Genomic DNA, 23,248 nt, shown 5'->3' with positions numbered 1-23,248 from the left:
GATCACGGGGCGGCGCGGGGTGCGGGGTTGGGCACGCGTTGTGGGCGTGGTGTGGACGCGCGCGCCGGGAGTGACAGATGACGGGGCGGCGCGGCGTGGGTGGTGAGGCACGATGAGATGTGGGAAAAGAGGATCGTAGCCAGCGCCCAGCGATTGGTCGAATAAGTGGGTGCTCGCAGCGACGTCCGCAGGTGGGGTATAAAGGGGGACGCGCGAGAGCACTCGGGGAGAGTTACCCAGTTGAAGACCCGAAGACGGAGCTGAAGACCTAGTGCCCCGAGACCCCTAGTCCCGCCGTCCTTGTGGGGACCGGGGCCCTGTGTGGCTCGGAGGCGAGGCTGTGGGACCCGGGGTCCGACGCCCCCGTGGGTCGGGCTGGGGACCCACAGTCGAGACGGATACCCCGGGCAGGGAGTGTCCCGAGTAGCTCAGTGGCGTTAGTCGCCGAGTAGCTAAGTGGATGTTGGTCATCCGAGTAGCTCAGTGGGCGTTAGTCGCTAAGTGGATGTTGGTCATCCGAGTAGCTCAGTGGCGTTAGTCGCCGAGTAGCTAAGTGGGTGTTTGTCACCCGAGATACTAAGTGGATGTTGGTCATCCGAGTAGCTCAGTGGGCGTTAGTTGCCAAGTAGCTAAGTGGGTGTTTGTCACCCGAGATACAAAGTAGGTGTTAGTCACCTGTAAACGAGTTTGATAAAATAAAGAGTGTGTTACCCGTGAAGTCGTCTCCCGCCGAGTTACTACATTACAACTGGCGTCAGAAGTAAACCTGTCTTCAAGGAGTATGGACACGAGGAAGACTACCCGTACCCACGAGCGAGGTCGGGACGACGACGGCGTACCGGGGACACCGACCTCGGGAGTAGAGGACGAGGAGTTGCCGCCGATGCAGCACTTCGCGGTGATGGCCGACGCTCCGCTTGCCTCCGACACCAGCCTCCAGGACGCGCACTCCCGGTTGGCGGAGTTGCTACTCGCCGCCGCCGCTGTCTTGGCCGACATCTCCGTTCCGGCGAGCGGAAAAACGGCTGCGGGGGTCGTGGAGGAAGCGACGGTGGAGGATTCCCGCCAAAAGGCGCTTCGCGCCAAAAGTCTGGAAGTTGCCGCCGTTTTTGGGGGGCCGCCACCGATTGGCGGGAAAGACGGACGCCACGTGGCCGGACACCTCCGCGCAGCGCAGCCCACGTCATCAGCGCGCGCCGGAGCCCTCCATTTTGCGCCTGACAACCGAGCCGACATTTTACACAACTACAGCGGAGCGCGGGAAAATCTCTCCGACGTCGACGACGATCGGGTCCTCCAGCAAAGATTGCCCGCGCTGTCGGCGTTCAAGGCGGATGGGGGCGACTGGGGAGCCTTCCAACGAAGGTTCCTCGCTCATCAGGAGATGTCGGGGTGGTCCGACACCACTGCCCTGCGTGCGTTGCCAGCGATGCTTGACGACGACGCGCTTGCAGCCTTCACATCTGCTGCAAGGTCGTCCCGCTCTACGCTCCAGGCCGCACTACACCTGATGGCGAAGGTGTTCGGGCCGCCCTCCACGTGTCGCCACCAGTTCTACGATCGGCGGAAGGTGGCTGGAGAAACGACGCTCGCCTATCGCACGGCACTACTCGCCTTGGCGGACGCAGCGTTCCCCCGTATGGATAAGGAGGGGAGGGACGCCATGGTGACGGAGCAGCTGCTGGTGTTGGCCCACGAGTTGGGGGTCCCCATCAACGTGGCGGACGAGATGGATATCTGCTCCCTGGCGATCGCCACGAGCATTCACGCGTACGAGGTCCTTAAACGCAAGCCGGGGGTTGTCTGCAAATGGGCGGGGAACGCGGCACTGGCCGCCACGATCGCCGAACCTCAGCCAGCTGTGGTGCAGGAGCAGGCCTTCGCTGCATCGCGTCCGGGGGAGTGGAGAACGGGAGGTCGTTCGCCCACACGTTCGCCCCGCAAGCTGGAGCAACCGAAACCTACGACGTCCGTCGTCTGCTACAACTGCGGCCTTCGGGGTCACGTCGCAGCCGGGTGCCGGGCCCCGCGTCAGCGCGCCACAGGACCACGTCGGGACGACGACCAGGGCCACAAGTCATCCCAACAAAACCCGGCAAGTCGCGGCACCTCACACGTTCGGTCCACAAACACGGCACATTCGGGTCGCCGCTTCGCGGTGGGGGGTTCGCGGCTGGGTGCCGGGGGTTCATTTCGGCGAGGGGGGTCCGTACGCGGCCCGCAAGCAGTCGAGTGGTCCGAATTGGCCCACAGGATCGTGGCTGCGTCGGCCGGGTCGTCCGTGGTAACGGGGTTCATTGACGGGGTTGAGGTCCGGGTGCTTGTTGACACGGGTGCGTCGGCCACCATCATCTCGGACCTTATTTATAACATTCTTCCCGTCCAAAGTAGACCCCTTCTGCCAGTAGACGTGCCATTTTATGCGGCGAATGGGGGATCCCTGGGGATCATCGGCCAGATTCGGGCGACTATTTGCATTGGTGACATCAAATTGGCGGGCCCTATTTTTGTATCATCATCGCTGGCCATTCCCTGTTTGCTAGGTACGGACTTTTTGTCCAAAATGCCCATCAAAATTCTTATAGATCAGGCCTGCATAGAGCTTCCGTCAGGTCGGCGGGTTGCGTTCTTGTCGAGCCCTACCAAAGTGCGCACGGTTTGTGCGACGGTGCAGGCGCTGGCGACTCACACTGTACGGGTGCCCCCGGGATCGCAAATGTTAGTACCCCTTCGGTTCAGGAAGCCACTTGAGGTGGGTGCGGAGGCACAGGGGGTGCTGTTGGGGCCGTCTAACAGAGCCAGTAGGGGCCTCGACTTAGCGGTTGCTCAAACCATGGTGAGAGGGGACAGTGAGCCGTTCGTAATGGTCCTGAATACGGGGTCGCGGCCGGCCGTAATTGCACAGGGAACGGTGCTGGCTCACGCCGCGCCGCTACCCGTTGAGGAACGGCTCGTGGCTCAAGCAGATTTCACTGTTAAGTCGCATCCTCCAAGTGATGAGGGGACTGAGTGGTTGGACTCGTTGTGTGCCGGTTCTGCTAACTTGTCCGGGGTGCAATTGGGAGCATTGAGGGGTTTGCTAATCGAGTTTGCTGACGTGTTCAGCAAACATAAGTACGATATCGGCTGCACTGACCTGTTGCGCCACCACATAGCTACAGGGGACGCGCCCCCTATTCGTCAGAATCCCTTCCGGCTCAGCCCAGCCGAGAAGGAACATGTGCAATCGGCGGTTATTGATATGTTGGCGGCCGATATCATTTCGCCCTCTTCTAGTCCGTGGGGTGCTCCTATTGTCCTAGTGAAGAAACAGGACGGGTCCTTGCGGTTTTGTGTCGATTTCCGCCGCTTAAACAAAATCTCGATGGCGGATGCGTATCCGCTCCCCAGGATGGATGAGTCGCTGGATGCCTTGGCGGGAGCGCAGTTTTTTTCCACACTCGATCTGCTTTCTGGATTTTGGCAATTGCCACTCGATAACGAGTCTAAACCTAAAACTGCTTTCCGGACACCTGGGGGCCTATTTGAATTCAACCGTTTGCCCATGGGCTTACATTCCGCTCCCGCCACGTTCCAGAGACTCATGGAATTGGTTTTGTCGGGCCTCCAATGGGATACCTGTTTGATTTATCTCGACGATATCATCGTCTTTAGTCGGACTTTCGAGGAGCACCTCCAGCGACTGAGAGCGGTGTTCCTCAGGATGCGTTCCGCTAAGCTTAAATTTAAACCGGCTAAATGTTTTCTGCTTCGGGAATCGGTCAGGTATTTGGGCCATATCGTGAGTCGTTCAGGGATCTCGACGGACCCTGCTAAGACGCATTGCGTCAGCTCATGGCCAACGCCAACCTCGGTCACGGAGGTTCGTAGTTTCATTGGTTTCGCCTCCTATTACCGTCGTTTTGTCAAGCAATTTGCCACCATAGCCAGGCCCCTGCACGCTTTGACGGCTAAGGGTGTGAGGTTTCACTGGGGGGCGGAAGAGGAGGCTGCGTTCTGCTCCCTCCGTGACGCCTTGGTGCAGGCTCCCCCCTTGTGTTACCCCGATTTCACACAACCGTTTTTGCTTGACACAGACGCCAGCAATACGGGTATCGGGGGGGTGCTCTCACAGGTGGTCGGGGGGGTTGAACGGGTGGTCGCCTACGGTAGTAGAGTTCTTTCCCTCGCCGAACAACGCTATTGCGTAACTCGTCGTGAATTGTTAGCCATTGTGTTTTTTACACAGCAATTCAGGCCGTATCTTTACGGCCGTCATTTTACGGTCCGTACGGACCATGCGGCTCTACAATACGCTATGCGCGTGGCACAGCCATCGGGCCAATTGTCCCGATGGTTGGAGGTCCTTCAAGACTACCAATTCACGACGATTTACCGCAAGGGGTTGCGACACTCAAATGCGGACGCCTTGTCGCGGTTGCCTCCGTGCACGGACTGCACATGTTTGTTGGGATCGGCGCGGTGCAAACCCCCGGTCGCCGGCACCCCGGGAGTTGCGCTCGCCGCCACTGACACCCCGGGAGAGGACGCCCCCACGGGGAGGGATTCGCTGTTGTCGTTGCCCCTCATTGAGTGGGGCCGCCTCCAGATGTCCGACAGCTCCCTACTTACGCTACGTCGGAAGGTTGGCGCTCCCGAGGTAGGGGAGGCGCGGGTCGGTTCCTGGGTGTGCAGACAGGGCCTTTTGATGAAGTGGGACAACATGTCCCGGCGTCACGTGCTCGTTGTGCCTGTTGCTATGCGGGGTAGGGTTGTTCTGGCAGCTCATGAACGGCTCATGCATCTGGGTTTTCACAAAACGCTCGCCCTAATCCAGCGGGACTATTATTGGCCGGGGATGGGTAACGACGTGGCGAATATTCTTAAGGGATGCGTAGGGTGCGCCAAAAGGAAACCGCCACCATTGGCAGCTAATCCACCGCTGCAATCCATTCAGGTTTCGCGTATAAACGAATTGGTAGCGTTGGACATCTTGGGGCCCTTTCCGGCTACACCAAGGGGAAATAGGTTCCTGCTGGTTGGCGTGGAATACTTCACCCGATGGCCTATGGCATGGCCGCTCGCCAACCAGTCGGCTGCGGCGGTGGCGGACGCCTTTGTCCAGGGTTATGTTTTGGACAAGGGCGCCCCCGAACGCTTGCTGACGGATCAAGGAAAGAATTTTTCGAGCGTTTTGTTGCGCGAGGTGTGCGACCTGTTGGGTACAAAGAAAGTGCGTACTTCCCCCTACCACCCGCAGACTGACGGGATGGTTGAGCGTCTGAACAGGACGATTACGTCTATGTTGTGCCAACAGGTCTGCGACGATCAGGTTGATTGGGACTTACAGGTGCCGGGGGTACTTGCGGCCTATCGAATGGCCCCTCATGCGGCGACGGGGTTTTCCCCATTTTTTCTTATGTATGGGCAGGAGGCCGATCCGGCCATGGACGTCCAACTGGGGATTTCCCAGCCACGTGCAAAATCTAAATTGGCAGACCACATCAAATTTAATATCGCCAAATTGACTGAAGCGCGGGAGGCGGCAAGGTTGAATTCGCGGTCGCGGCAAATTGCGAACGAGAAATTGCATGAGCGGAGGGTGCATACGCATGATTGGAAACCAGGCGATAAGGCCTGGCTGCATTGTCCACATGCACCGTTGGCTACGTCCCCCAAGTTGTTGAGACCTTGGAGGGGACCGGTGGAAATTGTGCGGGTTGCACGACCCCAGAGTATACAGATTAAATGGGGGAAACGCCGTTGGTACGTGCACCCCTCCCGACTGAAGCCCTATGCGGCACCGTGTGACCCCGTTCTGTGCCGTGACGACCGGGCGTGTGATGTGACCGTCGACTCGGGGAGGGAGGTGTCGCAGGCTGATCCTCACGTGTCTCCACCTGACCCACCCCCAGGTGCCTCGGGCTTGACGGCTGCTGACCGTCGAGAGCCTGAACCCCGGGGCACGCACGGGTCCTCGATGCCTGGCCGATGTCTTCCTGAACCGCCGGCACCACCGGACGTTCAACCGCGTCTGGTGCCGTACGACGGACCGGCAAGGCGGACTCGGGCTAGGGCTCAACAATTTTCATGAAGACTTTTTTTTTTTCTCTACACCGAGCTCGCCCGGTGTTCCCCTCTGCCGGGGTAATGTCCCGTTGTAGGGACGCTCGGAAAAAGAAGGGGACACTGCACGAGTCGAAAGAAAAAAAAAAAAGATTTTTCCATTTATTTTCCTTTTTGCATACACATTGCTATTGTCACTCGCCGGTTTGTATATATTGTTCTATTGTCGCGGTGGCATTGGTTGAGGGTTGCGGATGGTAGTGTTCGCGTCGTGTTGTGTTGTTAAGTTAGTTGTTGTTCTTGTTGTTGTGTTGTGTTACGGGGCACACAGGGCGGTTTGTATATTTTTATAGCAGCCGGGTCGGCTGCGAGCTATGTGGTAGGGGGTGATGTAGTGGTGGTATTGACGTGCGCCGACTGTGACAGTGATGGATCACGGGGCGGCGCGGGGTGCGGGGTTGGGCACGCGTTGTGGGCGTGGTGTGGACGCGCGCGCCGGGAGTGACAGATGACGGGGCGGCGCGGCGTGGGTGGTGAGGCACGATGAGATGTGGGAAAAGAGGATCGTAGCCAGCGCCCAGCGATTGGTCGAATAAGTGGGTGCTCGCAGCGACGTCCGCAGGTGGGGTATAAAGGGGGACGCGCGAGAGCACTCGGGGAGAGTTACCCAGTTGAAGACCCGAAGACGGAGCTGAAGACCTAGTGCCCCGAGACCCCTAGTCCCGCCGTCCTTGTGGGGACCGGGGCCCTGTGTGGCTCGGAGGCGAGGCTGTGGGACCCGGGGTCCGACGCCCCCGTGGGTCGGGCTGGGGACCCACAGTCGAGACGGATACCCCGGGCAGGGAGTGTCCCGAGTAGCTCAGTGGCGTTAGTCGCCGAGTAGCTAAGTGGATGTTGGTCATCCGAGTAGCTCAGTGGGCGTTAGTCGCTAAGTGGATGTTGGTCATCCGAGTAGCTCAGTGGCGTTAGTCGCCGAGTAGCTAAGTGGGTGTTTGTCACCCGAGATACTAAGTGGATGTTGGTCATCCGAGTAGCTCAGTGGGCGTTAGTCGCCAAGTAGCTAAGTGGGTGTTTGTCACCCGAGATACAAAGTAGGTGTTAGTCACCTGTAAACGAGTTTGATAAAATAAAGAGTGTGTTACCCGTGAAGTCGTCTCCCGCCGAGTTACTACATTACACTGGCAAAGGAGGTCCCGTGATGTAATATAATTCCATGTTACGTCAATAAAAAAAATTGTCCCAAAGTTTAGCTTTCAATTATTTGCTTTACAGAAACATCATAAGTCAACACACAGGCCATTTGTAATATTGTATAACATTTACAATATTACAAAACAAACACACGTTGAACTTAAGACTGTCGAACAGTGTGGTTTATATTTAATAGGTAACGCATTTTCTACGTGTTATATAAGATATTTTGTAAGTATAATTTCAAATGGAACATCTTTGGTGGTCGAACATGGTCACATTATACTGTGACAGGAAATGCCATCCTACACTTTTCATGTGTGTTTGCATGGCTCACTTCACATTTATTTATTGAAATTTACATTGGTTAAGAAATTATTAAAAGTATATGTGCTAATTTAAATACATTATTTTGTATGTAAATGCCTATACTGTATGCCTATCCAGCAGATCCCTTACAAGTATATTGTTGCAAAGATAATTATAGATTTAATTAGTATTACTCATTTTCAGGAAAACCACAATGAGTTAAATTACTTTTTCAGGAGTCTTTTGCATTGGGATGTTTGGCTAACACCAGATACATCGCATGTATGTTTATCTATGGGATCACACCAAAAAACCCATAGGAAACCCATGCTGAACTGGAGGAGAACAACACAGAAAGATGCCCGAGTCAGGAATCGAACCCAAGTGCTCCTTGCTCTCAGGCACATGTGGGTAACACTTGCACTACCCCTGCTGCCGAAAAACAGCTTACACCAAACACAGAAACAAACATTGGGGCAATGACAGAACACCATCTCTGTGAGTTGCGGTGATATGTGGGAAGGTTGGGCAATAATGGCCCAGTATGATGCAGTCTTTGACTCCATAGCCTTGTGATAGTTGCTATCCAATATAACCGACAATGTAACTGCTACCAGGTGCCTACTGCTTGTTCTCACACCCAACGAGAACAGCGAGGCCTCTTTGCCGGCACTGGGTTAGGATAAGGAAGCAGAGTTGGACCTGGTTGATACTTGAATGGGAATACTAAATGAGAATACTAAGTGCTGTCGGCTTTAGCTGCCAGGTGGACAGAGGATGTTGGGAGCTTTAACTATTACACCCTTGTATGTGTGGATTTTCTCCTGATACCCTGGTTGCATGCTACATGCCAAACACTCAGTAATAGCATTGGCTAAAACAATTTAGGGCATGATCCTCCTGAGAGAGTCTGAAGACTCGGTGAGGATTTCCTGGGTAATTGAAGGAAATTAACAGGAGCATGCTTAGGCAGCACAGGTCCCATTTAAGCACAAAAGAGAGCCTCCAAGACTCCCATATGAAACTAAAGTACAGTCTGTTTTCCGATAATGCGGTAGTTGCATTCCTAAAGAACAGCCCGTTATGAACAAATCGCGTTATAATAAATCATATGTAATATAGGGTAAAGTACAATTTGCGATAATACGTGAGATGCGAAGGCAGACTAAACAAAGACTGATGCGCATGGGTAGCATCTAGAAGCATCCAGCAGCATCCCACCTTGTGTGATGCTACGCTGAGGCAGCAGTATTTATTCCTACTCGTGTGACGTAGTTCCCATTCACTGGATCGTATCACGTCAATTCGCATCCGCGTTATAAATAAATGTGCTCCCCAATACATTTGTCGCGTCATATCCAATTTGCATTGTGGAAATACTCGCGTTGTCAGAGAACGGACTGCGTTTACGTGTTTGGAGAACGGACTGCACGTGTGTCTACGTGTTAGGAGAACGGACTGTACGCGTGTCTACGTGTTAGGAGAACAGACTGTACGTGTGTTTACGGTGACGTCACTCGCCGTGACCTCACGGGGTCAATACAGAAATGGGATGAGTGTACCATGACTTGCCTCGCTTTATCCAATTACTGAGATGAGCTTTTTGCTAAAATATTACACGTTACAATTGCACAAACAATACATATGATTAACAAAACCTATGCATAAAACACTATTTGAACACCTCTATTTAATTTGGATCAATTTGAGATCTGAATTAACAAAAAATATTGGTTTAATCATCATGCGGTAGGTATTTCTCTCTCTAGTAGGGTGTGCGGGAAAATGCAGAAGCACCGGGTATCTAAACCAGGTCGGCTGAAGAGATCTCAGAAGTAGTTTTGGGAAATTACCTTTTGTGGACGTTCCCCTCTGTAGGGTGATGCACTGCTCTGCGGGAGCCAATGGATTAATAGTTTTTTGACATGACACGGATTGTACAACTGGATGAGGGAGGGGTGGCGGCGGGGCTAAAACCGAATGGGAAAAGCCCATGGAGCCTCAATGTTATTTTTTTGTAAAATTCAAGGCCGAAATGTGTAAATAAACGAAAAACAATACTTCACGGAAACGTCACGGAACACAGCGAAGCCCCCACCTCTCCCCCTCGCCCCACCCCACGATGAACAGAATTTTTTTAAAGGAAATGCCTAATCTACAACCTCAACCACCCTCACCACCAAACATAACCCCATCTGAAGCAAGATTTCACGGATTCGCAATTTCCCATGACCACCGTGGCCGTCATGACAAAATCGTAGACTTTACTCGTTGAGCGTAGGGCACAATGGGCCATGCCTCAGGCTTTGCACCATTGCTGGACCAGCAGAATCTCTGGTTGGCAGTGGGTATACATATTGCAGAGCATAAGTTAATGTTGGTACTGTGTGTGTGGCCATTTCCACTGAAATGTAATAACTATATCACTTGAATATGCATCGTTTCATGTAACAGCAATTCATGAAACCAGAAGCGTTCAACAGAAATTTGGGATAGAAGTAAGGTTTTCGTATAGTGCAAGTGCATATGCTCAGTGCTGAACAATGCTCTCTGTGTATTACATTATGGAAAATAAAGTAAAAACTGCATTGAGGTGTTTGTTATAGCTTAGTCTGGCAGACTTTATTCACCAGAAATTATGGCAATTTCAAAAGAATATGGTTGTGTTTTAAAAAATATATGAGGCATTGCCTTATAGGTCAAACAAAAAGCAAAGCAAAAAATAAATATATAACATGCAAATAGTATTTCACGGTCTAAGATAAATCACCAAGAATGTTTAAACCTGTAACACAGTGGTGAACTTTTAATAACTTGTGACTGTGTTGTGCATTCTATTTATTCAGTGTTAAGCAGCGACATTGCATTTGAATAATGTATGATATAAATCAACTTAGCATGGCAACTCATTTTAAAATAACGTGATGGAACACATACCTAATATAACACTGGATGAGAATAAGCTTCGTTGAGCACAACTTTAAATCATACACGGTTGATGCTGAAAAAAATACTTTGGACTGATAAACAGTATATCATATCAAAGTGCAGATAAATGTTAACGTCGTGTCTATGTTCTGAATCTGCATATCAGACAATAAAAAAACGCAGTAAAGTTCAGAACAAGCTGTATAATTGTAATTCGTCTATTGGTATCTTCATATATTCTCAATCCACTGTCTATGCTTCCCCATAACAATTTTGGCCATGGGGTTTTTTTATGCTGTGGTGAGCAGTACCATGGTGGGAGAGAAATTTTCGATTGGCCATTCCCCTCATGGCGTTTGTTGCCACCACGGCGGGCCAAAGGGGGCTCTGGATGGGTGCGAGGGGCTGGTATCCCCTCCACCTTCAATCCAAGTGTAATGCGTGAATTAGACGCAGACTTGTACTTGGAGGCAACACTTTTTTTTAACACAACGGGTAACTCTTTAACAGGATTGTAACATAGGGTGGTGACCACCACGGCTAACTATTCTAATACTTTCCGCTATTATCTAACCGGACCCGGACAGTCAACGGGCTGCCTGGTCCACACGTGGAGACCGAAGGCCGAGGATCGAGGATGGAGGATGGCAACTTCATTACAAGGGCTGAACCCCCGGTCCCTCGCGGGACCCCGCTTATATCTCCCTTGGCCTGACTGGCTCTGCCGCTGGCCACGCCTCCCTTCCAGACTCCTCGTGGGGACTCTGGATCCCCATCACGTGATCCTCTCACCCCCGACTGGGGCCCCCCTGTCCCCTCTCTTCTGGTCACGTGTCCCCTCGGGTTTACCTCCTGGTCACGTGCTGGTGCAACCCCCTTCACGGCAACACCCGTGCTCCGCCCCTACAGTACCACCACACACACGGCACTGTCTCTGCACCATGGTGGCCCCCTTGAGGCAACCACACAAGTACCACTAAACCAAGAAAAACATATCTAACTAAGCTTGTGCCAGAGGCCCCGGGGTGTCAGGGGTCCATGACGTCTCCAGGCCAAACCCCATTTGGCGCAGCCAGGATATTGAATCCTTACCCTCGGGGTTCCTCCAGAAACAGCAAAAAGCCACCCCGAGTGGCCACGTGGAATGTTGGAATGCTCACTGCGGAAGAGAGGCTGCCACTTCTCTGTCAGTAGCTGGACCGGTATTGCCTGGATCTCTCTGGTATTCAGGAGGTCAGGTGGACCGGCTCTGGCTCCTGCAACTATGATGAGTGGACAGTCCTCTACTCGGGGCAGGAGACTGCCAAACAACAGGGAGTGGCTCTTCGTCTGAACAAAATAATTAAGGGGGCGTGTGAGTGTGGCGGTGAGGTGTGTGTAGCTGTAAGCCTCAAGCTACTTTGGGCTCGCCTTCCCATGAACCAGAGATGAGTTGTGGTCATGGTTACTTATGCCCCAACCAATCATGAACATCAGTAGAGGGATGCAGGTGTAGAGGTGTTACGGAGGGCAAACAAACACACTGGGCGTGGTTATGCCCGTACGCCAAGAGGTGCTTACATCCACGTCCGCACCGTTTAGCCTGGGGGGCTAACACGGCGCTGGGATCCCCCACGGCCCCACCCCTCAGTGGGGGAGTTGCTATATAAGGCGGTGAGCCGGAGGGCTCGGGGTTCAGTGTTCAGCCTTAACCAGTGAAGCAAGAAGACCAGCTAGATAGGCCCTGGGACTCCACTGGATCGCTGTCCTTCTCAGGACCGACCAGGGCAAGCCAGTGGCGTGGCCCCAAGAGCCCAGAGCCGATGCTCTTGTAAGAGCCGGTCTGGGGACTCAGGGTGCCGTAATCCCAGCTTAACCAGAGCTGGGTTAGCTAGCCTCCCCTAGCCCTGTAGTGGAGGACCTAGGAGTAGGCTAGCCGTGACATAGATTGTGTGATCTCCCTGTTAGATGGGTGAAGGGGCCGATACCCCTTCGAGTGTTGTACATCTCGGCCTGTTATGTACATTGTGGTTATTAAATAAGTGTGCCTCCAACTACGTCGTCCAAGTCTCCTTCTAAGGATGGATACGAGACGGACGGCTCATACCAGGGAACCGGGGGAGGAGGAAACCTCGGCCGACTCAGAGCCCAAGATTGCTGAGGGCGAATCCGAGCAACCGGGGCCGAGTCCACCCACACCGCAACGGCAGGACGGGTGGGGACCATCGGCTGAGGGACTACGGCTGGCTCACTCCCGCCTGGCAGAGCTACTCTACGCGGCAGCCGCCACGTTGAAGGAAATCACTCGCCTGGGGGCTGGAGGAGCTGCACCGGGCAACGACGGACGACACGCGACGCCGGTTCCCTCCATTTCTACGGGCCTGGAAGTCGGATTTGCCGCCATCAGTACAGTGGGTGCTGAGGGCGGGGCCGGGCTACGTCATGTGACCGACATTCGCCAACCAGAAGCCGCCACGTCGTCAATAGCGGCCGGCACGTCACCAGAAGAGCGACCGCAGATGGCACCCGCCCTTCCCGCCGAAACTGTGCGGAGTGGCGGGAAAGACGGGACGCGATCTACGGCTGCGGACGCCGCGTTACAGCAGCGATTACCACCCCTCAAAGAGTTTGTGGGGGAAGACGGTGACTGGGGAGCCTTCCGAAGACGGTTCCTCGCTCACCAAGAAATGGCACAATGGACGGATGACGAAGCACTACGCGCGCTACCGGCGATGCTCGACAGTGACGCCCTCGCTACCCTCACCTCGGCGCCAAGAGCGAAGCGCGCCACGCTGCAAATGGCGCTTCAACTCCTGTCTGCAGTCTATGGACCACCTTCTGACTGCAGACAGCTCTTCTACGATCGCCAGCGGGGCGCCAAGGAATCGCCTCTGGCATACCGCACAGCTCTCCTGGCCCTGGCGAAGGCGGATTTCGCTCGGATGGATGAGGAAGGGGTGGACGCCATGGTGGCAGAGAAGATACTGCTGTTGGCGGACGATTTGGACATTGTCGTCTTGGCGCAAGACGACACGGAGATGTGTTCCCTTGCGGGCCGCGCGGCACATCCACGCTAACTTGCTGTCCCAGGCGGCGGCCAGGCATACCGTGGCTGCAACCACCCTCCCATCAGAAGAGGTCTGCGCTGTGGATCGCCCGATGGAGTGGAGATCCGGGGGACGACCAGCTCGGGACGGACCGAGCCGCCAGGATCAGCCCAAGCCGTCTGGGGCGCTCACGCGCTGCTACAACTGTGGCCTCCGGGGCCATGTGGCTTCGGGATGCCGGGCTCCTCGACAGCGCGGTGCGACGCCTCGGCCGGACGTCGCGCCTCTACCCAAGCCTCACCAGCAAACTCCGGCGAGTCGTGGCACCCCACATGTTTGGCCTACGCACACACCTGTGACACACTCACGCACTGCAACGAACGGGGGTCAAAAATTGCCTGTCATCGTGCCGAAACGTGCCACGCTGGGGAGGGCGTTCCAACCGGGCCAGTGGTCCGAGTTGGCCCATCGCATTGTTGCCGCGTTGTCGGGGTCGTCGGTCGTTGTGGGGCATATTGATGGGGTTGAGGTGCGGGTCTTAGTTGATACGGGAGCATCGGCAACTATTGTGTCCGATTTAATTTATAACATTCTCCCCGTTCAAAGCCGTCCTTTGCTCCCCATTGATGTTCCATGCTATGCTGCTAACGGGGGCTCGCTGGGCATTATCGGACAGATCCGCGCGCAAATTTGTATTGGGGACATCAAATTATCCGGCCGGATATTGGTCTCCTCCTCGCTGGCGGTTCCGTGCCTGTTGGGGACGGATTTCTTGGCCAAAATGCCGATTCGTATCTTGGTCGACCAGGGTTGCATCGAACTCCCGTCGGGCCGACGTATGATGTTCTTGTCCTCCCCCGCTACTGCCCGTACGGCATTTGCGACGGTTCAGGCGCTGGTTGCGAGGACGGTACGCGTACCGCCGGGAGCTCAGATGCTCGTGCCTCTTAGGCTGCGGCGACCATTTGCTAAGGGCATTGGGGATCGGGGGATTCTGTTGGGACCATCTAGGGCCGGGGTCAACGGACCCGATTTGATAGCGGCTCAGACCATTGTGAAGGGGGACGGGGACCCCTTCATCGCGGTCCTCAATGTGGGATCGCGAATGGCTGTGGTTCCTCAAGGGACCGTGCTTGCGCACGCGACGCCGGTACCCTGTGAGGAACCGGTCATTGGTCAGGTGAGCGCCGCTCCTCCGTCGCGACCGCATTCGGACCGTGATGAGGGGTGGCTGGATGCGCTTTGTGCGGGATCATCGGACCTGTCCGACTCACAGCGTGAGAGGCTTCGAATCCTCCTGCGCGAGTTTTCCGACGTTTTTAGTCAAAACAAATACGATATTGGTTGTACTAAACTGCTGCGACACCATATTGACATGGGTGACAGCGCGCCAATCCGCCAAAATCCTTTTCGGTTGAGTCCCGCCGAAAAGGATCATGTCAAATCGGCCGTAGACAACATGCTAGCTGCGGATATTATATCCCCTTCTACCATCCCTTGGGGTGCGCCGATCGTCTTAGTTAAAAAACACGACGGCTTATTGCGGTTTTGTGTCGATTTTCGTCAGCTGAACAAGATTTCTGTAGCCGACGCATACCCGCTTCCTCGGATGGATGAATCGCTTGATGCCCTGGCGGGGGCGTCGTTCTTCTCCACATTGGATTTATTGTCCGGGTTCTGGCAGCTCCCTCTGGATGATGAATCTAAACCTAAAACTGCTTTCCGTACGCCGCACGGCCTTTTCCAATTTAACCGCTTGCCGATGGGGCTCCATTCAGCGCCGGCAACTTTTCAGCGATTAATGGAATTGGTCCTGGCTGGGTTGCAATGGGATTCATGTTTGATTTACTTAGACGATGTCATCGTCTTTAGTAAAACATTCGATGAACACCTCCAGAGGTTGCGTGCCGTTTTTCTCAAAATGCGGGCTGCTAATTTGAAATTCAAGCCCCAGAAGTGTCATTTGCTCCGCGAATCGGTGCGATATTTGGGTCACATTGTCGGACGCTCAGGTATTGCCACAGATCCCGCCAAAACGCAATGTGTCAGCTCCTGGCCAACTCCCACCTCGGTCGGGGAGGTCAGGAGTTTCATTGGATTCGTGTCATATTACTGACGATTTGTCGCTGATTTCGCTACAATTGCGAAATCTTTACATGCCTTTACATCAAAGGGGGTCAAGTTTCATTGGGGTCAGGAGGAGGAGGCTGCTTTTCGCTCCCTCCGGACGCCCTAGTGGGGGCTCCGCCATTGAGTTATCCTGACTTTACAAAACCCTTCTTGCTCGATACAGACGCAAGCAACACAGGCATTGGGGTCGTGCTTTCGCAGGTTGTTGGGGGCGTAGAGCATGTGGTTGCGTACGGCAGTCGGGTGTTGTCTCCGGCGGAACAAAGGTACTGTGTTACCCTTCGGGAACTATTGGCAATCGTTTACTTCATTCAGCAATATCGCCCATATCTGTACGGTAAACATTTCACCGTCCGCACAGATCATGCGGCGCTGCAATACGCCTTGCGGGTTCAACAGCCATCGGGACAATTGTCTCGATGGTTGGAGATTCTCCAACATTTTGATTTTGAAACTACTTATCGTAAGGGCGTTCGCCACACGAACGCAGACGCTCTGTCGCGTTTGTTGCCCACCTCCGAGTGCGCTTGCCTCCTGGATTCGGGGCGTTGCAGACTTCCAAATGTGATCTCTGATTCAGTCCTTGCGGCCGCCGCTGATGCGCCTTCGATTGCGGGTCCTATTGAGCAAGTAACTTGCAGCGCCACACCTATTAGCATCATTGTAGAAAAGAACGGTGATCCAATCTCCAACTCCCAGGAACAGGTTTGCAGATTTGCTCAGCATTCTGTGAGGTCCTGGGGGACGGGAAATCCCTCAGCCTGGAAAACATTGTGGGGCAAAGTGGGGATGACCCTGCTGAGGCTGCGATACCTCAAAAATTGGAAGAAGAAGTCACCCCCTTGTGAGTGGCTGGCCGAAGTGCCATTTGTTGAGGAAGTACTGAAGGCTATCCAGAATCTGAGGCTAGGAAAGGCACTGGGCAGAGATAATCTGCCAAGCGAAATTCTCAGGGAGGGTGGGGTGTGTGCACAAACTGCCCTACATGGCATCATAATAACAGTCTGGACCACTGGACGGGTTCTGCAGGATTGGAAGGATGCCCTGGTGGTCCCCCCTCTTTAAGAAGGGGGACCGCCCAGACTGTAACAACTACAGGAGCATCTCACTCCTCAGTGTGCTGGGAAAGATCCTGGCAAGGATTATTCAACATTGCCTTGCCAGGCACGCTGAGGAGAGCCTTGCGAAGCCCCAATGGGGTTTCAGGAAAGGACGGTCCTGCACAGATGCCATATTTTCTGTCCACCTGCTACAGCAGAGGTGTAGGGAACTCCAACAAGACCTACATCTCTGCTTTATTTATTTGGTAAAGGCCTCTGATACCATCAGTAGGCCTGGGCTCTGGGTTGTTCTTCATGCTTTCGGAGTTCCTGACTCTTTGCTCACAATCATTCAGGACATTCATGATGGTGAGCGGGCCCGGGTAAAACTATGTCGCCAGGAGTTGGAGCCATTCCCTGTTCACCTTGATGTGCGACAGGGATGTGTTGCACACTCGAAATGAAGGACGTGGGCAGGTGCTCCAAATCGAGGGCAAACACATTTATTGTGGTTAATCTGTAAAATGCAACAGCACGTGTGTCACACACAGCAATCCTCAACCGAGTTGCCACTATCCAAGGTGACTGGTGTTAAAGTCAGGTTAATGATCCTGCCAGCCACCCACAGGCCCAATTCAGTTATCACATGCTGGTGTACACACGTGCATTGATGTACTGCACAGCACATAAGGACGTTCACAAAACCAAACTTTAAACCCTTGCTGCACGAGGACATCATTAAAAGAGTGGTCCATTCCTAATGTGCCACAGATGTCCTCTGGTTCCCACATTATTTAACATATATTTCGACCACGTAGTTCGTGACGCCTTCGATGGCTATACCAGAGGAATTTCCATCTGGTACAGATACAATGGGAGGCTGATCGATACACAGATGTGGTCAAGGGATGGCTCCCTATTGGTCAACCATGTTATGTATGCCGATGATCTGGTAAATTGCTGCTCACTCAGAGGTAGAGCTGGAGGCGCTGCTGCTGAACCTGGAGCATGCCACTAAAAGGTGGGGCCTTACCATCAGCCCCACCAAAACTAACCACCTGCCTGGGTATTTTGTACCATCAGACACTCCACCCCTAAAACTCCCAATTGGTGACGGGGCAGTTGTGGAGAGTGGAGAGTTTCCCATACCTGGGCAGTGTGCTCATGACCAACTCCGGTTTGACAGCAAAGGTCTCACTCTGAATTAGTCGAGTGGCATTATATTTTCATCGGTTGCATAACGCTGTGTGGAAGCTACTTGGTCTTTCGCTCCACATGAAGCTCCAGGTCTTCTCGGCCACAGTCATGCCCTCCCTTCTCTACGCTTGCGATACGTGGACCCACCCTAATGGAACATCTTCACCAGTTAGAAACATTTAGGCTGGCCTGCCTACGATCCATCCTGGGTTTAACCAGGATGGATTGCGTGAGGAGCTCACAAATCCTTGAAATATCTGGACAAAGTCCCATCGGTGAGCTCCTCCAGCAGGCAAGGCTGCGTTGGTTGGGTTGTGTATCCCACATGCCCATCCACCACATGCCTAAACAGCTTTTGTTCGACCAGACAGAGGGGGCTAAATGGGCGTGGCACGGAGTAATGTGATACAAGAGGATGTGAAGCTGTGTGGACTTGCCGATGACTGGTAACCAGCAGTGTCAAGATCGGCCTCTGTGGAGGAGGCTCGTGAAGGACGCTACTTTGCCGTTGGAGGCAGTCACCCTCCAACAACAACGGGGGGCAGAGGAGCGACGTTCACAACAACGAGCGGAGCGCCGTGCGGCTAAAACACAGCAAGTTGGCATAGTAGGGGGCACAGGTGGTGGATCGGCCAGTCATCTCAGTCAGTCGGTACCTGGGTCTGCTCCGTGACCTTCTGCCAGCGGGCATTCGTGACTTAATGTGGCCTCAACGTGCACATAGCCTGGCACAAGCACTGTGGTGACGTCACTACCACTTAGTGGCAGAATGGCGGTTGTAGTTGATGCCTGTCATTGAAGGTTGATGATGTAGGAATGGGGGGCGGGGGGGGGGGGCTCTTGTTCAGATATTACTCACCACTGATGTTAGCCATGGCCAGGAATTGAACTCGGGTCACTGGCTTCATAGAGCAGTGCGCTAACCACTATGCCAATACTCCAACCCCTTGTTTGCATATTGAGATTTAATTTTTTACAAAAAGTGCAGTTATACTTCAATTCTATACAATTTTACAGCATTTGAATGTGTATAGCGGCTGAATACAGAATGTTTTTGTAAAATAATGAATTGAATTAAATTAAATGCCCTGTTTATAATGCATGCATTGTCTTATTTTCATAATTTGCAATTCAAAGCGTTATTAATGCTACCGCGTAATGGTCTCTTAGCAAATTGCATGCACGGTGCAGATTGTTATGCTAATGCATTTACATTTGTGCCCTTTTGGTTTTACCTGAATGACCCATTCCCGAGTTGCAAAAAAAAACAAATTCGTCTCCAATTAAGAGCAGGTAGGGGCCGATAGCATATGGCTCATTTTAATAATGGATCATGCGCATTTTCCGCCTAGTTGGCCTGTGCGTGTTTGTTTTCACTGCAGACAGAACGAGAGCATGGGGGAAGGTTTTACATCTGGCTCTTCCTCGACTTACAAAGGACCTTTTGTAGTAAGGGGCCAACTGAATAGCTTTGTAAAGGTATAGGTTTTCACTGATTAGGTTACTTAACAAGACCCGGGTTGCCTCTTCAGTTGCTGTTAAATTTGGGGCGCACACTTGTGTTGCCATTAAATTATGAATTGTGGATTTTTTTTACTGCCTTCGAAACCTATAGGTTGTGTGTGTGAACAATTTGTTAAAGGCAACACCAACTTTCTATCACTGGGCTTCTCCAGTGGGTGACAATTCATCGGCCAAGTCTTGTAGTCCACATGCCCAGCCACTTCACACCCCAGTAGTTCTTGTTTGGCTAGACAGATGGCGATAATTAGGTGTGGCATGGTCTTGAGAAAAGGTAGATGAACATGGTACAAGAGAACTTGTAGCTATGTGGAATTGCCAACATTTGGTATGAGTCGGGTCCAGAGTGGTCTTTGTGGAGGAGGCATATGAGAGATGCTACTGGACGGCTGTTGGCAGTCCTATCCCAGGAACAACAAAAAGGCAGAGAAGAAATGCTCTTCATCATCGGAGCATCAGGCTGCTCAAACAGTAGGAAGTGTGGATGGTGCATCTCCTAGTTAGCGTAGACAGTTAACCATAATTACTCAATTGAGGGTACACAAGCAAGATCGCCCTTTTTGTAAAAACTTAGCAGGACCCTCCTGAAAAAAAGTCTAGATATTATTTGAGAATTTTCTGGATGAAGAAACGTAATCATAAATAATAAGCAGCTTTTTCCGTCTCTCTCTCCATCTTCCTGAATCTCGTTATTGGTGTTTATGTGCATCTGTGTTCTGTATATTTCCATGTTTGTGTGTGTCAGTGTTCCTGTGTCTGGATGGCTGAGAAAAAGAGACAGGCCCACTCTCATTGTCTACAAAATCCCACGTCAGAGAATGAGGAGGCTTACCGCAGCCTTCGCTCAGAGGTTCGGAGAGCCGTGAGGCGCTGCAAGGATGGTTGGTGGTCGCGGGTTGCTGCCTCAATGGCCTGCGATCACAAATCCCTCTTTAATTCCATTAAAAAAATAACCTGCAGTGCCACACCTATTACCAGCATTAGGGGTAAGAATGGTGATCCAATCTCCGACCCCCAGGAACAAGGTTGCAGATTTGCTGAGCATTTCTGTGAGGTCCTAGGGGAGGAGAAATCCCTCAGCCTGGAAAACAGTTTGGGGCAAAGTGGGGATGACCCTACTGAGGCTGCGGTACCTCAATAATTGGAAGAAGAAGTCACCCCCTGTGGGTGGCTGGCTGAGGTGCCATCTGTTGAGGAAGTACTGAAGGTGATCTGGAGCCTGAGACCAGGAAAGGCACCGGGCAGAGATGATCTCCCAAGCGAAATGCTGAGGGAGGGTGGCATTTGTGCACAGACTGCCCTACATGACATCATAACAACAGTCTGGACCACTGGACGGGTTCCGCAGGATTGGAAGGATGCCCTGGTGGTCCTCCTCTTTAAGAAGGGGGACCGCACAGACTGTAACAACTACAGGGGCATCTCACTCCTCAGTGTGCCGGGAAAGATCCTGGCAAGGATTATTCAACATTGCCTTGCCAGGCACACTGAGGAGAGGTTTGCGAAGCCCCAATGCGGTTTCAGGAAAGGGTAGTCCTGCACAGATGCTATAGTCTATGTCCGTCTGCTACAGCAGAGTTGTAGGGAATTCCAACAAGACCTAAATCTCTGCTTTATTGACCTGTCCAAGGCCTATGGTACCATCATTCGGCCTGGGATATGGGTTGTTCTTTGTGCTTTTGGAGTCCCTGACCCACTGCTCACAATCATTAAGGACCTTCATGATGGTGAGCGGGTCTGGGTAAAACTACGTGGCTGGGAGTCGGAGCCATTCCCTGTACACTTTGGGGTGCGACAGGGATTTCCTCTGGATCCCACATAATTAAACATTTATTTCGTCCAGGTAGTTTGTGAAGCCTTCAATAGTTGTACCAGAAGATTTTCCATCTGGTACAGATATAATGGGAGGCTTATCGATGCCCAGGTGCAGTCAAGGGATGGCTCCCTATTGCCTAACCATGTTAAGTATGCCGATGATCTGGTAATTGTTGCTCACACAGAGAAGCAGTTGGAGGCGCTGCTGCTGAACCTGGAGCTTGACAATAAGAGGTGGGGCCTTACCATCAACCCCACCAAAACTAAGCACCAGGGCAGTTGTGGAGAGAGTGGAGAGTTTCCCACACCTGGGCAGTGTGCTCATGACCAGCTCAGGTTTGACAGCAGAGGTCTCACTCCGAATCAGTCGAGCGGCATTATCTTTTCATTGGTTGCATAACACTGTGTGGAAGCTACCTGGTCTGTCGCTCCGCACGAACCTTCAGGTCTTCTCAGCCACAGTCATTCCCTCCCTCTATGCTTGCGACACGTGGACCCCCCTAATCGAACATCCTCGCCGGTTAGAAACATTTAGGCTGGCCTGTCAACAATATATCCTGGGTTTAACCAGGCTCGATTGTGTGAGGAGCTCACACATCCTTGAAAGATCTGGACAAAGTCCCATCGGTGAGCTCCTCCGGCAGGCAAGGCTGCATTGGCTGGTCATGTAGCCCGCATGCCCAGCCATCGCATGCCTAAACAGCTTTTGTTTGGCCGGATCGAGGGGGTTAAACAGGCGTGGCACGGGCTAGACAAGAGATGAAGTGATGTGGCACAGGAGGATGTGGAGCTGAGTGGACTTTCCGATGACTGGTACCAGCGGTGTGAAGATCGGCTTCTATGGAGGAGGCTCGTGAAGGAAGCTACTGGGCAGTTGGAGGCAGTCGCCCTCCAACAACAACGGAGGGCGGAGAAGCGACGCTCACAACAACGAGCAGAGCGCCAGGTGGTGCATCAGCCAGTCATCTCAGTCAGTCAACCCGTGACACCTGGGTCTGTCCCGTGGCCTCGTGTTAGCGGGCGTTCGACACTTCACGTGGCCTTAACTTGCACATAGCCTGGCACAAGCGTCGTGGCAACGTCACCACCACTTAGTAGCGACCCGGGTTAAATTTTCACTCACGGCCACCATCAGTGACGATTATCTGAACTGGTCTTGGGCCTCTCCTAAGTAGAATCAGCCTCAAATTAGTACCTGGTGTGGTGTGTAAACATCACCACTCGGGAGACAAAGGCGGTCGGGCGTAATGCTGACCACCCATCCCCTCGTGTGCCATGCCGACCTTCAAAGGTGCTCATGACGAGCACTTGCTCCAACAGTCTGAAGGCTATATGGGGGATCTTCGTCTACTCCCTAGGACCCCACTTAATATTGAGTTGGCACTGAGCTCATAGGCCACACAACTTCCCTGGGCCTGAAATCGTATTACTTTGCGTTCCCAAATGTCTGCACGTAGGTCTGTTTAGAGAAGCAACATATTTTCTCTCTTGCATTGAAGCCGATTCACCTCCTCTCTACATTTATTCCAAATGCAGCATTTCTTCCCACTCAAATATACTGTCCAACTTTACCAAAATAACCAAAGAGTATGGATCCCTGCAGTCACGAAAACTTCAAATCTAGATTATACCGTCCTAATTAACCCCAAACCCTTCCACGTTTAATCATTTTAAACCACCAATTGTCTTTTCTGGCCTTTTTCTGTTCGCCCAGACGGCTCAATCTATAAAACCTCTAAGAGGGCCTTTTTTTTAATGTCCTCCCTGTCACTTAAATATTCTCATCTTAGTTCCCCCAGAATGCTGGAGAACTCAGTTGCAGTCTCATCTGACCTAATCTGCATTAAATTGTGCCCGTGACATTACGTTTTTTTTATCATTTTCAGCGAATACCAATGGGGGTGAGGAGCAAAACTCATTACAGTCAATGCACTGAATAATATCTCTGTGTTCTTGCGTTTGTGCATACATGTTGTTTTTTTTCTGTTATCTTTTCGTGGATATGTGCCAAGAAAAGAAAAGAAATGATTAAAGATTTAGTATCTA

This window comes from Lampetra fluviatilis, chromosome 17 (assembly GCF_964198595.1).
Source record: "Lampetra fluviatilis chromosome 17, kcLamFluv1.1, whole genome shotgun sequence".
Taxonomy (NCBI): domain Eukaryota; kingdom Metazoa; phylum Chordata; class Hyperoartia; order Petromyzontiformes; family Petromyzontidae; genus Lampetra; species Lampetra fluviatilis.
The sequence above is the reverse complement of the archived record's forward strand: the minus strand, read 5'-3'. Positions refer to the sequence as shown.